Consider the following 18,964-nt stretch of genomic DNA (forward strand, 5'->3'; position numbering starts at 1 on the left):
CTCTCTAAGGCTTTTTCTGATTCTGGTTCATATACAGACTTCATTTTCACTAGGGCCCACAAGTTTGACTTATATCTCATTTACATCAGTAGGGTTTGATTTGCATAGAGAATCCTAGTTAAAATTGTAAAACTGGGTCACACATCAAGTTTGTCTGACCCTCTTTTTATAACTGTCACTGGTACAGGAGCCAAGTGGGCACAGTAATATGGAAGTATTACGGCAGACCACATACACTAAAGTGTTTATTTATGTATTACAGCAACATGTACCCTAAAAATCTCTAGAGTCAAAGACTAGAACAGGCTTTATGGACTTAATTCCATGAACTTGACTAATTCTACTTTACTCCACTTATATCTTCATCAAAACACAAATCCCCTGGCTTACCTAATCACTTTGAGTCTAATATTACAAAGGAATACAGATTAAATTGCATGTCTTTCCAAGAAAAATAGAGATGATACCTGAGCTGTGAGATAACACTGAGGCTTAGGCTAATGGTTTGTCTGATGGAAAGAGTGTGCTGCTTAAGTAATCAGAAATAAACAGCAAAACAAGATTATAAATCAAATGTTCTTGACAAAGAGGTGTTCTCTTTAGAAGTACTAAAGTGAATGTCTTCAGAAGCATAAAGAGTTATGGTGGAATACTTGCTAACTCATAAGTAGAGTAGGGAATAAATACCTATGTTATAAGAATGTTTTGCAGGAATAAATTTAGTGTTTGTAGTTATGATAAGCTAGTGTTATGAACAGGATGGCACTACTAAAAAGGGGAATGCCATAGAAAGCACAAGCTGGACACAAAAAAATCCTTTTCTTTTAATTGGTATTATTATTATAAAATAATCCTTTTAATTGGTAATGTGTGAGTTTGGTACAACAGTCAAGAAAGGGATGAATCCTTGGGACAATCTAGAGGAGAGAAATAACTATCCAAGATTTAGAAAGCATGTTCTACCAGAGCAAACAGAAAAGAAAAAGGAAGAATTTACTCTCTGTTGTCGATTGGAGGAAAGCAATTCACTAAAATCACAGCAAAGGAGAGTCAGATTGGATAATATGAGCAATATTCCTAAAGTAGAACATATCACTGGGAAAGATAGCAGCTTTTTTGTGAACAGGAGCACACTAGGCACACATGTCTCAGGACTAACACAGGTCTAGCTGGTTCTGTTATGAGAAGAGAATTTGGGTGGGAAAATTTTCTGACTTTTTGATGTTCCTATGACACACTGATGTTACAAGGCTCATTGAACCTACAGTATCTTGACAAACCTTTCTCTGTTATAACATCATTAAGTTAAAATTTCTGTTTGACTGGTTACTACAGAAGTGCTAAGGGACAATCCAAGAACCCACATGCTGGGCAAATATGCAGTGCTCTTTCACAGCAGCACCAAATATTTTGCAACTTAAGTGGATAGCACAGATGTGGGAGACCAGAGAGCTGTAAAACATACTAGGAAACACAGATAATTTGAAAATATCCATGTCTTTTAAAAGCAGCTGTGTCCATTTTGAGCACCTGCAAAACGTGATCATCACAATTCTCAGCGTCTTAGAACTGGCATCTGTATGATACTGAACAGCTGCAAAGGGAAGAGAAATTATTTTGTACAGATGTCTATTCTTGAAACCAACTTCCTTGTTCTGCATTCACATAACATCCTGGCTGGTGTTTCTCATCATTATCACAATAGAAATCACACATAAAATGCAGCCCTTTTTGAAAGTGAATAGCAATAAATCATAAAACAAGTACTTTACCAAGTAAGTCAAATCACAAGATTTAGATTTTTGAGGCTTGTCTGAGCAACCATCCATTAACCTCAGGTGGGTGTCTGAAGGTTGTGCAGAAATCATAGGGAAAAGTCTTTTTGTAAGATTTCAAGTAAAGTCTTGCTTTACAATAGCCTTGAAAGCAGAATTCTGTTTTTCTCCACTTTTCATGGCTTTATACAAGTTCCTATTTTTAAATAATTCATCATATTCTTGCCTAGTATAACAAAAAGGATTGATTCTTTCAAAAAGTCACAAATAATCATACAATGTCAGAAAAATTATCAGCTAAGCAAATGGCTGTAATCTATCTAAGCATTCTGCATTTTTTAAAATGAGAACCAGGTTCTCAAGTAAATATACCTTGACATGGATGCCATTTGTAAAAATGTCATTTTTAAAACCTGTGCCAAACTACACCCACTTAGGAGCTTTCCTTATGCTTTCCAAATTCCTAAGAAAGAGGGAAGGGCTTACATTAGTTCTGAGACTAACTGATGTGAAAGTTTGGAAAGAATTAAGGATGTGATATGGTTGGGTTTTTGTACAGTCATCAATAAGAAATAGGTGATCAATTGCCCAGTTGTCATTTTCTTGCTGTCAGCAATGCTGTGGCTCACAAAACATGGCATGTGACACCTGTCATGTTGATCTGCTGAGGCAGTTACATGAGGAGGATCAAGAAACTATTAGAATAGTACACATTTGACTTTGGAAATTTACAGCTGAAGTATGTGGGTCATAGCTCGCAGTCACTTGATTTCATAATGTTTTACATATCCTCAAGATGTTTGGAAGTCTTATACATTCTTCAAAACAGTACTTTTAATGTATTTGACATTCTGAAATCTGCTGTGGATGGGACAACGTTTAGCATGTGAAAATACATATTCATTATACAAAAATCTAAAGTATTATAATTTTGGTTTATTCATGTCTGTGAGAATATGGCAGGTGAAAGATGGCTAGAGGAGGTTAAGTGATGTTCCTGTAGATTTGCTATGATGTGTAAGATAAAAGAGACCCATTAAATAATATATCTTATTTATGGAGAAGGAGAAGTAGCCTCTATGGATTGTCAAATAGCATATGAAATATTGCCAAGCATAGTAATGTGTTTTTTCTAATAGTTCCATTGTTTGCCTGGGACCAAGGAGTAAAATAGATATTCAAAAGATATTTAATTTGTCTATATATTTTAAGCCATTTTATGTGAGGTTTTTTGTTGTTTGTTTTTTTTTTTTTTGTTTGTTTGTTTGTTTCTTGGCTTTGTTTTGCTTCTGTTTTTTAATTAAAATAGTTCCTCTTCATTGCATTTATCTAGGATTCAAATAATTTTAAAGATAACAATATATGAAAATAAATTATTGTCAGAATGCTAGTTTGGAGCCAACACATTAAAATAACCTTTGGATTATGAATTATATTTTAAAAGCTGTTAAGATTCAGTATTTTTTATTCCTTTAATGAAATATTTAAAACACAGTTAAATTCTCTTTTCTGTTGGAAAACACTTCACAGCATAAAAGCACAGTGCAGCACAACAGACGTTATCAGATGGTCTTTCGTTTGAAGGGAAAAATTGTTTGACCAGCCACAGAATATGCCCCACTTGTCTTTCCTAAAGAAATATCAGAAAAAAAAAATCCCAAACCAAAACAACCAAAGGCAAAACAATCAAAAGCACTTGGACATTATAAAGCAATCTATTTTGCTTTGGTCATCAGTGTGCACAAAAGGAAACTTTCATTTCCAAAACTGTTCTCCAAATACACTTAATTAGAAAGAAAAACTCAGAATAACAGGGATAACAAGAAAAAAAGATTGTTCACAAGATAAAGCATAAATAAGAACTGCTCAATGAAAAAAAATCTTCATCTTTTGTATTTACTGACCAAACGCTTACTCCAATTTGTTTGTAATTCTGCTGAAGAGTAGTGTTGAAAGATAAAGACTATGTATTGCAAAATACTGGGCTTGCTGGCATTAAATATTTGGTTTTTTATGGGCTTATTGCTTTCCAAGTTCATAGTTTTTAATTCCTCTGCTTCCTATTAAGATGCCAAAACCTTTCTGCCAAATCAATCTACCAACTCACTTCTCACTTGGAAACGCAGGTCGGGAATGTGAGAGCTAGATAGACAATTCTACTGAATCACCATAAATGCTGAGTATGTTAAAGCTAAGTACAAACCTGTAAGGTTCACCTTAGAGTTTCTCTGGTCCCCAGTATCTTCTTAATTAATGCACACTGACATTTTGGCATGACAAGGTAATACTGGCCTTCACATTTATTCTTCTTTGGGCATATTGTTAGTGTGAACTTACAGTGCTAGAAAAGTGCTAGACATATTTCTAAGTACCTACCTCAATGTACAATGAGATAAAGGACCAAAAAAAATGACATAGGTTCTGATTCTAGATTTAAAAGTTAGTTAATCCATGTCAAGTTTCTGAAATCACAATTAGAGATGAAGTAGGGCACTTTGTTTTTCCTCTTTTGCAGGTTATGGTACTTTGTCTATTGTGAAAACTGCAGTTTCAAATGCCTGGTGTGTGTTCAGCTTTGTCACTCCCTCCAGTACAAACAACAGCTGTTAAGGCTGGGTGGCCAAGGTTACGCCACAGGATAATTTTTCAATGAATACTGAATAAAATTGATTTTTAAATTTTTAAAAACAAATATCTTGATAGGACATGTTCTAAAAACCAGACGTTTCCTTTCTTTCCCTCTTAAAAACTACTGCTGAAACTTTGTGTCTCTGATAGGCTTACAAGTCTAAAACTGTACAGCTATTTTTTACAACTAACCGAACATTTAGTTTTATAAATATTTAAAAAACATTTCCTGTAGGTACACAGTTTGTGGTAATTGGGAGTGGGGATGTGGCCTGAGCCTCATCCCCAATGGGCACAGCTGTGAGAAGCAGGTGAGCAGCATTGGCAGCAATGAGCCATGGAGTGCCCAGGTACTGACCAACCACCAAAGGGAACAGAGGGCTCACAGGAGCAGTGCATGAACATGAGGGGTATAAAAGGTTGGGCTAAAGAACAAGAAGGGCAGATGCTTGCAGCCTTCTGATTGATATGATATTACTCTGTTTGGGCAGATGCCTGAAGTCCTCTGGTAAGGTATTGTGTTACTCTGCATGGGTTGAAGCCTTCTGAAATTGTATGGTAGCACTCTGTGTATTGTGGCCCTCTTGACTGTGGTATGCAGTGTGGCAAATGCTGCAACAATTTCTATAGTGAGGAAATTTTTATTACTTATAGAAGGTATACTTTTCATTGATTTCTCTCTGTTTGAAACTGTGTGTCTAGGTACTTTATTATAAAATTATGATTCTTGAAGTGCGCCCTTGCTTTAGACTGTACTTCCTGTGGTATGATTTAGCCTTAATTCAGTGTCAGGTCTAATGATGAGTTTTTCAGTGCCTTTACTTAGTAACATTTTTCTCCTTTTCTGCCCTCACTCTTCCCCTTAGATTTGTATTTAACTTCTGCTATTTTACATGTGTGGCATCTGTACAACCTCTACGTTTTGGATTCAGCTTTCTGTTGGAGATATTTTTGATTTCCCTACTGTTCCTTGTCATGTCTAAGACCTTTACCTTTGATTACTCTTGTGACTTTTGTTTTTTGTAAGATGTTAGACAGTTCCCATGGGTCTTTAATCCCACTTTCTTGCTGCTCTGGAGTATAGTGGGGGTTTTTGCATGCTCTTTAAGTGAATGATTTGCAGAAGGGAGGGCATACTTAGGTAACTAAATTCATATTGCTGATCAGGTTGTTCCCTGGTGGAAGGAAAAAAGAATAAAAGTGAAGAAAAGAAAGGGGGAAATGTGCTAATAATTCTGGTTGGTCAGCATTACTTTCCTGTATTTCTTGTTTTCTCTACCCTCTATAAATCCCTTTTTTCCCTTTTTTTGGATTCATAATCCCCTCTCCTTCACCTCCAAAAGCAACAAACCACCTGAGCCAAAAAATCCCACAAATCCTAATACTTCCAATTTTTATTTATATAAAATCCCTATCTTCCTTTCTGGAAGTCAGCTTAAGTTGTGAAAAATCCTTCTTTGAACCTAGCCAGAAGAAATAACAAATTTGCTTTGTTTAACTGCAGACTTCCTGCATAAAAAATGTAAATATTTTCTTCTCCATCTGCAATTTTGTATGCCAATATAAAATGGTGCCATACTGAATAGAGTAGCAGAATCACATAGGTGGTTGTTACTTTACTTTAGCACCATCCTGAAACTGCTTTATACAAGGCCCACAACAAGAACTGTAGTATTATAAACCTCATAAAAACACTTCTAATGATTGTCAGATGCACCACTTGCACAAGAGTCATTGCTTGTTTTTCTAATCTAACTGTAAGCAAACACAATGGTGAATGCAACTGTTGAAACCTCCAAAGCAGAAACTCTCAGCAAAAAATTTCAGCTGAAACTTTGAAATAATTTTGCTGTTCATGAAATGTATTATTCCCAAAGAAGCATTAGTTTACTTTAACAAGAAAATAATAGATCCAAAATGCGATTTTTCACATTCCTCTGTATTTAAAGCCTTAAAATAATATTTCTGTTTTTCCACTACTTGACTTTTCATTGTATATATGGCATCTGCTGGCAAGTTGGACTGAAACTCCAAGGCACGAGGGAAAAATCAAACTTTCTGTAGTGTCTGCATCCCTGATTCCAATGCCTGTGCAAACATGCCATTGTCCACACAGGGTCCCTGGTAAGAAACCCGGCCAGGAGAGAGTCCTTCCCACTGCAAGGTTTTGTGGTGAAATTTATGAGCCTGTCACTCTATCAGTTGAAAGGGTTTCTGTTTTTGGCCTAATGCTGTGAGTTTAATATCTAAAGTTTTGGAAAGGAAGTGATTTGTTTCATTTTGTTTAGGCCTTTATGTAGCTGAATTATATTTCAGCAATCCCTAGTATCCATAGCTACAGTACTTTCCCACTGATACAGCAGCACTTCCTGGTTAAGTTTCCCCCATAACTCAGCCAGCAAGCTTGTCTGAACTCCAGCTTCTGTTTCTCCAGTTAAAGCTAATTACACTTATATGGCACTGGGCTTTCCACTTCCTCCTTTTCTTGGGGTGCACAATTGCCAAGAAGATCTATATTTGCCAGGGGGAAAAAAAAATCCTGAATGTTGGTGCCAATTGACAAAACAAATATGTTGCAACTTAATGAGTACCCAGCAGATCAAACCTGATCTTGCTCAACAGAAAGGTGATGTAGGAGTAAATAAATGGCAGTGCTTAGCCGCTGGCAGAAGGGGAGGGCATTTTGTTTTACCAGGGAATGCGTTTCTGCTTTGCTCTACTTAGTAGGACCATGCACTTTCTCCCCTTCAGACCCTGCCCACAGTGCCTAATTAATTCACATCAATTTTGAAAGAATACATGATTAGCTGTCCTAGGGCTAAGCAGTAGCATATTGAGTCACACACTAGAAGGCCTAGTTTGGGCACTGGCTCAGGATGGCAGGATCCATGCCAACATAAGAAGCTAAATTGGTTGCAGGGCAGGGGGTGGGGGGCTTGCCAACTAACTGCCTCGCCTCATGGCACCATCTGCCAATTTGTAGACTGATGTTGGCATCGGATCTGAAAGAGCCACTTATCCACTTGCACAGCTATAGGCCACAAGAGTGAAAGGAGAAACGTTTGAAAATAAAAAGGAAGTTGACTAAAAAGCGCATCTCGTCTAGCACAATGCCTGTCAGGTTACTGTCTACAGTATTTTGTCATTAGATATGGATATTTTTTAAGAAATTAAGAAGCTAATCCATGATTAGCATATCTTCTATACCTGAGATTACAAACCACATAAGGTTACTGCTCCCTGATGTAGTTACCTTCTTCATGCATATAATGGCACATACAAAACTAAAACATCTCAAATCTTACCCTGTGTGAATTAGCTTCCAAAGCCAAAAATTCATTCTTTTCTGATGTAGTCTACTTTGGGCCATCAAAAGTAGACAGAAAAGTAGAAAGGCATTCTTAAAAGAATGTAAATTAATTTCAAATTTACTTCAGGGGTAACCTGGATAAGAACCAAGCATTTAATGAAGGATATTATGTTCTTTGAAACCATTCCTTCTCTTAGGGTCTACTTTGATTCAACATTATGTGAATGGGATCTTAGCACTTGCAGCTGGCCAGGAATTCTTCATCCTTTTCAATGTCACAAGGAAACTGAACCAAAGCTTCTGAGATGTTCCTTTATGTGTAACGATTTATATATTGAGTTCAAGTCACCCTTACATTGAGAGAGCAATCCAAATGTTAATACTAAAGGCACAATCATCAATATAAAAAAAAAATTACTCACAAATAAGAAAACAAATATTACACTGTTTTGATGCTCCATTTATTACTAGGCATGATTCTGACCCTGGCTTCATCTGACATGGCCTTTAATAGATTTTATCCTAAAAATATTACTATCCTTCTTCACTTTGTAGCCCCCATGAAAATATATCAGCAAAAGAGGGGAATGACTGGAGTAAAAAGAGAGTGTGAAGGAGTCTAAATAATGTAAAATCAGAGAAAACTTTTTTTTTTTCTTCCAATGTCTTATTGTAGAAGCTCAAGAAAAGTCCTGCTTGTCACTGGCCTTCTCTGGAATGTGGTGACATTTAGTTGCATAAATCTACATAAATATGCATAAAGTAGCTTGAGATCAGTACGTCCTACCACCTTTTTAATCCCAAAATAAAAAGGACTGTGAAACTGTATGTGGAAGAGAATATATTTCATCTCCTTCTGTCCTGAAAAAAATCCTATGGTTTCATACAATTGCATTTTTTAGTTTTGATTACTGAAATGTCCTGGTTATGCTCTTGGGCTGGACACAGTTGGATAAGATCCATTACTGCCTTGAAGTGTGCGCATGCAGACCTGATTAACATTTAGGATCCCACCAAGAAAAAGGAAACCTTCCCCTCATGTGGAGGCACTGCAAGAGTTCTGCACCACTCCATGAGGGGAGGCTATACAGCTCATACTTCTAGTTGACACCTTACCCATAAATTGGCCCCCAGAGGCCTGTGGTAACTGTCTTAAATTAGAGCAGCCTAGAGCAGAGTGCCTGAGGCTGCTTCCATTTGCAACCTGACTGATCCAGCACTAGGAAAGTCCTGGGACTACAGGAAAACAAGCCCACCTTTGTACAGTCTCCATCCTGCTGTGAGTGCTGAAATAAGCATTCAAAATTCAGTGAGGGATTTTGGAAGCTAGATAATAAAACAGAATTCCAGAGCATTCTTTGTTGCCCTTTTTGCGCCTTTTAATGAGTTTTATACTTGATGATGTAACCCAAAATCACAAAAATATCAAAATACCTTGAACTTGATGTTCTGCCATCTACTATACCATAGTTGATTTGTGGGTTTTGTGTGCATTCTTACATTCATACATGTGCACGCTTCATGTATGTTGTTTCTTAATTATGTGTTTTTGTTGTTTTACTTTATACCTGGACTTATTTCCTAAGCTGGTTAGAGCTTGTAGGCATGTGTAGTGTCCAAGGAGGATAACACTTTCTTTCTGAGGTATTATGTTAAACCTATTATTTTCAAAAGACATTCAAAATGGTGGGAAAAGGAATGTAGCCTCTTTAATAATAAATGATAAGTATCAATACTTAATGGCGTAAAAGATACATCTTGTCTACATTGCTGCTTACAAGAAAATGGATGATGTTAATCTGCACTAAGTTACGCAGAGAATCGTCAAAGTGGTGAAAAGTACAAAAGTATAATATGGTGAAATATTTCAACTCAAATCTCTTATGTACCAGAGAGTGAGTTTTTGCTAAATAGGTAGAACAAATAGAAATTTATTTTCAGACTTATCAAGAAGTTTGGAGAAGCCAAACAAACATCTCTGAATTTGGGTGAAAGAAACTGACTGTCACTGAGATGATAGGACCAAAGCAAGATATATGCCAATTTTTTTAGAGGACCTAAGAAACTTATTGAGATGAAAATTCTAATGATTAAGAGACAGAACTAATGCAATTATTTTGTCAAATAGTGTTCAGCAGGAAAATCTTACTGACAAGAATTTTGTCTCAATGATCAAACCAAATGAAACTAAAATTAGCAGAATAAATGCAAAGTCAGGGAGAAAGCAGGAATGTGGAAGCAAACAGGTTATGGTGTAATGAAGGTGTGTGTGTGACCCAAGAAGAAAGTTAGTATAAGCAGTGACAAAGCACTCCTCACACAGCTCCTCTGTGCTTTACCAATTGCAGCACATATGGTCCTCTAGCAGAGGGTCTCAGAACAGCGGGTTAGTTTACATACCATATGTATGCAATTGGTAGGCACAACGGGGTTGCGTTAAGGTTATTGCATCTGCCCTAGTTTGGAATTCCCTTGTATTTTTAGGTTTATGTCGGACAGTAATGTTATTTTAGCAGCTTTTGTGTTAAATTTCACATGTTTTTTTAAACAACATTATAGTTTCCTTTATTTTCTTTTTATTAATTTTGACTTTGTAATAGGGACTCTGGAGACTTAAAATTGAAACACGTTGTAGAATGATGGCTTTTGGAAGTTCCAAACTTCCAGGAATGAATGTCAGCTAAACTTTCTGCTGTCTCACTGCTGTCTATTTGAGTATCTAGTATTTTTCCTTTCAAATATTTTGAGAATGAGTATGATCTGTGGATTATTTATAGAAGAATTCTTGGAAATAGTTTTTTTTTTGTTCTGAAGCTCTAATGAAAATTATTTGTCTGTGGGAGTTCAGTAATATGAAAACAAGCAGTTTTGACTGGACAGTGTGGTCACCAATTATATATATTTTGTACATAATCAAACACTTGCAGTCATGTTGGATATTATATAATCCTTACAGTCAAGTTGGATGTTTTACAATATCATCAAAAATTCATCTTCTACCAGTAGTTTGAACAGCTGCTTAAAATATTAATTGCAAATATGTGGAGCTTAGGAAAAAATACTTAAGAGATATGAATGACATTAACAGGTATTTTAGCAAAACCTTCAGAACATTATGAAGTAATTCTGCATTATTTTTACTGTTTTGTAATCAGAATTCCTGTGAAAAAAATGGAACTGTCTGGAAAGAACAGGTTAATGCTCTACAATGTACACACAATTCTTCTGCTTATACTATATCTGCTGCTTCATTTAACTTTGTTTTTATCCATGGTATGTTTTCCACCACCACACACAGGAGACAAGGAGTGCTCTAATATTCAGATTGCAAGGTGAAATATACTTCTTGTATCCATTACTGGAACAGTTTAAGCATTGGTTTACCTCTAACTTCCTAGTGCCAGGATTAATTATGTCTGGCAAATGCATTAATATGGTGAAAGCAACAGGAGATGGCAAGCCCTTTCATGTAACACAATTCAAGTATACCTTAAACTCTAAGTACCTTTTATGATAGACAAAGAATGGAAAATTATTATCCTTGTACTGAAAAACTGTGCTTATTTCATTTTTTTTCTGAAGACAATGAACTCCTGTAAAATTTAATGCAGGCCAGTAGTGTATTTTTTTAAGAAAGGAAAAGTAGGAAATAATTGAAAATTCCATAACTTATGATAATTCCATAGCTCATGATAGCAGGCTTGGAAGCTACTGAAGCTGGGAAATACAGCACAGGTAAAAAACACCCTCGGGTACATACCACAGCATACGTGAATATAAGGAGCACTAAGGCTTTGCTGCTAATTAGGTCATCTGTTCTTCTGAGACTGCAATCTCTGTAAAGGAGCCTTTCCTACATGGTGTAGTTTGTCAGATTCAAAAATGGAGGAAATTATGTAGGAGTTTAATTATTTTAATTATAGCCACAAACAGAGTTTATATAAGGACCACCAGCAGACCTAGATATTTTAGATTAACTCAGAAACTATAGAAATTTATATTAAAGGGTAATGGCAATTATCTAGGGTCTAAGCTTTAATCTCCTGTGAAGTCTGTCAACAAAAGCCAACTCATGCATGGGCTGAGAAAGTGTTCCTGAATACGGCAAGAAACTGTTGCTAAGGTCCATGAGGAGAGTGTTGTAAGCTTAAACAGAGATACCTTTAATGTGGAGAAGCAAAACAAAATCCCCAAACCTTGACAAGCTTAGAGATCAAAGATTTATGCAGTAGTTCTGTAAAGAGTTGAGTCCTCCAAAGTTTAAACATACATCTCAGAGACAACGATTTCTGCATCTGATTTTGAGCAGAAACAGCTCCTAGAGTTAACCAGTAAGAAAGTAATTTGAACTTCTTGAAGGCCATGTACAGTTGAACTCTCCGGAGCAAATGAAGACTCTCATAGTAAAACACTAATAAGGAATAAGGGATTTTTTTTTTTTTATTAACATCATTCTGAGTAGCAAAATGAAAAATTTTTAAACTTGTAAAATTGAGCTGACTCCACCAAATGCTGCAACATGGGCAAGTACTCTCCCTGTACAGACTAATCACTTAGTAGCTTGTGAAAGCTGACCTTGTTGGTTACTCAAATGACTGTAAAAGAATGGAGATGTTCAACATGTTCAGGTGAAAAAATAGAAAAATTGGTGCTGTGGATCTTTAAGTCCTGGATCCTCTTGGACTTGATATAGTATGGTCCTTGCCATGGATGTCTCTTCTTCATATTGCATCCAAGAGGATGTCAATAACTCCTAGATTTCTCCCAAGGAAATCCCAAGCTGGACTATCATGCAATATGTATAAAATGTGTTCTACAGATTGTAGATACATATTCTTTATATATATTTCACAATTAGACTGATTTATATGGAATACATTTGAACTCAGCAGCTCTCTAATTTTCAGACGTCCGTCCTGATGTAACAATTTATTACATGCAGATAAACTAAGCTAATTTATACTAAGAAATGTATACAGCAGCCCACTCTAAACTTTTTCCAAGAAATTCAGTTATTTTCAAAAAGTTTCGTTTTATCTAATGCATTTGTTCCATGTGTTTTACCTGAATTTTGCCGGTAGGATTCATTCAGAATCAGTTTGCGAAGAGACAGAAGCCTTAGGAAAAGACTGTGTATAAGGAAATACTGAGAGAATTTTATGGAAAGGAATAAATGCCCTATAGTTACCTTAAACAGCTTATACTTGCAGCTGTACCCATGGCAAGGGTAAAACAGGTTGTGATGTACAGAATGCACTTTTACAGCCATTACAGATCTGACTGGTCATAATGCTTTTGCAGGTGTAGAAATCTCAAGCAACCACAAGGATATTTGCTGACTTCTCGGGTATGAGTTATTGAAGAAAGAAAATAATTAATTTCCAGAATTATTCAACAATCATTTTATGCCTCCCAGATTGATTGTTGAAGACTTTGTTTTGAAAAATGGCACATTTAAACTCTGCTGCTGTTTGCACCGGAAGAATTACTTTTTCAGCATTTAAATTTCTTCTTTGGGATGTTTTTTTTTCTTATTTTGAATTTTTGTCTTACATTCCAGCATGCATTTAGCCCTTGGCAGATTGAAAGGTGTCTCTGTCAGGAAATATCATCTGAGGAAACACAAGATACTACACTGCACAAAAAAGTGTGGTGTAGGAGGAGAGAAAACATCAGAAGCATTGCAAAAATACCTTTTTGTTTTGTGTTCCACCGCTTTGAAACTTTTCAACAGCTTTGAACCATTAAAAAGTGTAAGTTGCTGACAACATTTTACATAGAATGTCAGCTTTGTGTGATTTGAAACAGCTGAGATAACTCCAAATGAGAGGATTATAATACTGAAATGAACATAAGTATGTATTGTACCAGCAGCACCTCTCTATTAGTGACTGGTGTAGATCAACTGATGGAATAGCCAGCCTTTTATCTGTACTCTTCTTAAGAGTTTTTTTCTACTGGAGTTTTTTTTTTTTTTTTTTACTAAACTGCATGAACACTGTTTCCTTGGAACTGTTATCAATTTTATTTTGATCCATGTGCTACTACGAAACCACTAAACCAATACATGTTTTTTAAACAAATGTAGAGAAAATGATAGAATAGTAGAGATGTGTGAGCTGAGAATGGTTTTTAAAGTTTGCCATGAGGTGTCAGCAGCTCTTTAATTTTCAGTAGCCTTTTTTGGCATTAGAATCTCACAGCAATTTACAGAGCTACTTGCTCAAATTCTGTCAACAGTGTTAAAATATTTTCGTCATATAAAGATTTCTATTTTAGAGGTCCTTAAATATTTCCATGTGGCTAACAGACTTGAGTTTGTCTGTTTGTTATAGATACAGCTATACCTGCAAATAAGTCAGTAAATAAATGCAAAGTAAATATGAAATGTTTTTGCTCTAATTAGCTCAGTTAATTTACCTGCTGTTCATTACGTTTATTGCCTTCATTAGGTTAAGAAGTGCATAATTTCTGTAAAAATTTTAAATGCCACAATATTAAGGAATTCATTGATGATATACTTCAAGGATGTCTTGGAGATAGTAGTATATGTAATAGACTTCAGAAAGTACTATGACTTTTTGAGTTAACATGTTAAATTTCATTGCAAATACTGTATCTTCAGGTTTCCCCAGGTGGCAATGTGTATTAAGAAATGAATGTCTGTCTGGAAATGCTTTTCTTGCCATTTTTGTTTTTGGAAGTTATTTAGCTGTTGAATATAATATTAGTCTTGGATTTAGGAATACCTTCAGAGGGAAAGCAGAAATGGAGGAAAACCATGACAACTGTGTTTCTTAGTATAGTGGACTCCAGGTAAAACTAAAACCTTATCCAGGCTTAACAGATTAAATCAAAGCCAATATTCAGATAAGCTATCCTACTCTTATTCTATATAACCTATCATTATATTCTCTTAGTAACTCGAATACATTGAAAGGTAAGTGGACTCAGAAAAATTATCCTGAAAAGCTGTATCCTAAAATGAATGCTTGCTGGAAAATGGAATGTATTGCTGCACCAAACCCCTGGAAAATTGTAAGAATTAACCTTAAGTACTATGTTTTGCTTTCAGATGTTAGGATTTACCCTTCCTGCTAATCTAATATCTGCCTCTTACATTTTGTAATAAACCAGTATTAATAATATAGTAGTGCTATTCCACTGATCTAGCAAAAAAAAATCCATAATGATCTACAAACCTGAACTCTGACATTCAAAACAACCTTCAGTGTAGGAGGACTGACAGTTCATAGCATTCTGTCTGTGCTCAAACCTGCAGATTTCACCATAAAGGTTTCAGAGAAACCAGGGTTTAGCCTGATATAAGTGCTCCTTTCCCCTTAATGGTGGGTCATCACACCTGATCAGCACATTTTTATTCTGAATGATATTTCATGAGAGTCAAGACATGCAGTGTGGGCAGAAAAAAATGCAGTATGTTTAATCATTTTTCTTGAGCACATGAGACAAAGGAAGGTGTGAGGAGGATATGACCTGAGCTGGCTAGTCTGTATTACTATCTAGCATGTGTGGAAAGTGACTTAAGATCAATAGGTCACACTTCACTTTGAAGTTCAGATACCGCCAGGTCTTTTTGAAAACATGATCCTGAAATGTGCTGAGCACCCTGGCTGAAGGCCAGGAAAACACATAAACACATGCTTAACTCTAATCATAGGACTAGGCCCCTTGTGTTAAAGTTGACATGTGCTGAAGTCCTGGTCTGGACTAGTGCCAGAAAGTTCAGCATCCTTCAGGATTGATTCCTCAGCCAATAAACTAAGGGCTGCAGTTTAACAGTAAGCCTAGGATTCTGTTTACATTTCCTGCTTGCATTTTAAAAATAAACCAGTGGTTGTTATACACAGAGTCCTTGCTCCTTTGAGAAAATTGGCATAGATGGAGGGACAAAAGTTCACTTTAATAGTTGCAAGCAATGAACAGGATGTTCACTTCATTTGGCTGTGTGCAAATCACCTCTTTCCCAAACAATCTCTTAATGACCTGCTAGCACAAAGCTATTCAACGTCCAACAGAAGTCTTGAGCTGGCTTTTGCAATGGTCTCAGGTGTCAGTGCACTGTTCCTGAACTTCCATAGCGGAACTTAACTAACTTAACTTCACTGCTAAGTAGGCAGTTTTGTACTTTGAAAATGGCCAAGCTTTTTTCTGATTGTTTCTGGCAGATGCAGAAGGTAAGAACTAACACTGAGGCTTACAAAAAATTTGAGTTTCTAATGGGCTGAAATCCAGTGCAGCCTAGAAAGAGTTTGTATTGTTAAACTGTGAACACAGATGGTGGACCTGGGGTGCATAGTTATGAAATAAACTTTCAATAAAGGTAGAAGACATTTCTGGAGGTGACTGTGCAATATCAAACACGGATACAAACCTCCACTATTTTATCTCCAAGCTCTCATCCTCCCTATCATCCTTCTTTCACCATCATGAAAACCTTCTGCAGAAGGATCGCTGCAAAGTTCAAATTAAACATACCTCATTATTTAATAAAAATAACTAAATAAAATTTTTTTAAAGTCCCTAAAATGCTTACAGATTATTCTGGTTTCTCCCTGGTACATAAAAAAGATAGGCTAAAATTTGCTTTGATTACTAAGATCATAGTAAACCTATTTTTGAATGTTTTTTTCCTAAATAATTGGAAACTAAATCAAACAAGTTTAAAAGCCTGTGTAATTTAATAATTTCTTAAGGTTTAACACGTAAAATTGTCTAACTGTTTTAGATCAATAAATTTTTGGCACTAAATAGATTAGAGAATTATGAAAAAAAGCCATTCTAACTGACAGTAGGAATTATCTAATTCCATGTAAAATCTGTTCTTGCATGATGTCTCTCTGTCAAACTCAATTTTACAAACACTAGAGTCCTTGAGACCATTAGGTACTTATCAGGCAGAAACAAAAGAACTTCCAGATGTTACTGATCCAATTTTCATGAATATGAGAATGAGAAATTGTTGCCTAAGTGGCAATGCATCCCTTTCTACAGTTTCCAAACAGTATTAAAAGAATGATTCTTTATTAGTCAATGTCTTTTTCGTTCTAAAACTTCATGGAAGTTCTAGCCAAGCATTTGATTTTTGTTTGTCAGAACTTAGTTATTAGCAAATAATACTAAAACCAGCAAATATTTTTTGTGTCTGAGGCATTAAGCTCACTCTCAGAGATTCAAATGTAGTTCAGGAGTCACATTTTGTTTCTCATTCTTCAGATGCATAATGGGAATTCCCTTTCCTAGCTTAATGTATTTTTGAATAGGTGTCTGGTACCCAAACCTTTTAGTAGAAAGTAGTTGAAGCAGATGATTTCCAATGTCCATTCCAGGCGCATATTTATCTGTAGACTGTAAATTCTTGAGGGTAACCCTAATATTAGCGCCATAATTGTTAGCACCTCATCATATTTAGGCTTCTCACTCTCAGGCCCAATTTGAATAGAAATATTGAATAATGCGAGTTTAATCCATTCACCCCACAGGGCTAGAAAATGACATCACCTTGCAGTTAATTCAGAGGCAGAACCCTAAGGAATAGATGGTGCTTTTGTATCTTCTGCCATCAGTTTTGCCCATTTGCCCCTTGTACTGTAACTCCATGGTAGTGCCTGAAAAACACACATAGTGTGACTGCACTTAGAACTTCTCCAGTGTTACCAAGCTTCAAAAGTAGAAGCACCACTGATTACTTTGTCCTGGTATTGCTTTTGGGGGGAAGAGGAGCTGGCTGAATCAAAGATGGAATTTCTAAATTTATACAGATTAACTTGATCTGATTATGTGAAGGAAGTTGTTTTAGAGCATTTCCTTTCTTTTTCTTATAAGAGTAGCCTTAAAGGATCTCTTACAGGGATCTTTTTCATATTCTGGTTTTGTTTAGCTATCATCTGCTGTCAAAGGTGTTCAAACGGACCTGAACTATGAGTTGTGGCACTGTGGTAAACTGCATCCTTTGGAAGATTTTTAGAAGCCCTCCTTTGAAGGTTTGGCCTTTAGCCTATGAAGGTCAAAACACATTTGGGAGCTTATATTATTTGTCACCAGAGAGAGGCTAGGGTAAACCTAGAAGCACATTTCTCTTCAGAATCCACATGACTAAAATTAAAATAGTATGTCTGGTATGTATACAGAAAAAAACCCACTGGATTTTCTTCTGTATTTTCAAATAGATCCAGCAGGCAATTAATCAAAGATAACATATATCACATGCATAACATGTTTGTATAAATGTGTGTGTATATATATCTGTATATAAAAAACATATGCAAAATTTCTATGTCAAGAGATAACAGCATTAATATATTAGCCCAACAGAATTCTGCAGGCAAAGTCCTGATTCCATAAGTTTAAAGCCTGGGAAACTTGTGTAGCCAGCTCCACTGGAAATGATGATTCACAGATTTTTTTTTTTTTTATCTACAAGTTAAAAAAAGTAACTTTTTCACAGGGTATTGCTACAGAACTGATAACAGAATTCAGCTCAAGAATGTCTCAGATGCACCTTTCATATACAGAACAAACTTTCAAATTTGATACCCAAAACACTGACAGAAAAGGATGCATGCTACATGAACTGATATATGACAAAAAAAGAGATAATTATTCCACCAAAAGTATTTTTAGCATCATTGTTCATCACTCATTTTCAATCCTGCTAGGACTAGTAGGAGAATATAAAGTCCTGTAAAATAAATATCCTTGCATTTTAAAGCAGCCTAACGTTTTATTGGAAATTTAGTACTAGATTTTATTAGGATGAGAGAAACTTGAGGGGTTTGGAGTTGTCCCAATTCTGCATTCATTTTCTGTTCTGTTCAGAAAACTATTAAAAGGATATGGTAAACCCAAAAATTTCTTGTACTTTTATAGGTAGATACTATGAGTTGAACCAATTTGACACTCTGGATCTGATTCTCTGTATCTCCACATATTAAAATACAAAAGAAATTTATCAAGGTGAAGGAAAAATCTTCCTAAACTAATCTATATTTGTCATAGGCTGTAATTTAGGATATTGGACTGCATGAAAGAGCTGAAGAGTCACTAACACAGAAAGCAGAAGACTTGTGTTACATTGTGTACTCTATCATTAATCTCTTGCGTAGTCTAAGAAAGTCACTTCCCTTTGTCTGTCTTGATTCTCTTTTTCCCCTTGTCTTTTCTATACAGAATATAAACTTTTAGAGATTAAATTGGCAGGCTATATTTTGATATGCTAATAGCCCTAGAA

Source organism: Anomalospiza imberbis, chromosome 6, assembly GCF_031753505.1.
Source record: "Anomalospiza imberbis isolate Cuckoo-Finch-1a 21T00152 chromosome 6, ASM3175350v1, whole genome shotgun sequence".
Taxonomy (NCBI): domain Eukaryota; kingdom Metazoa; phylum Chordata; class Aves; order Passeriformes; family Viduidae; genus Anomalospiza; species Anomalospiza imberbis.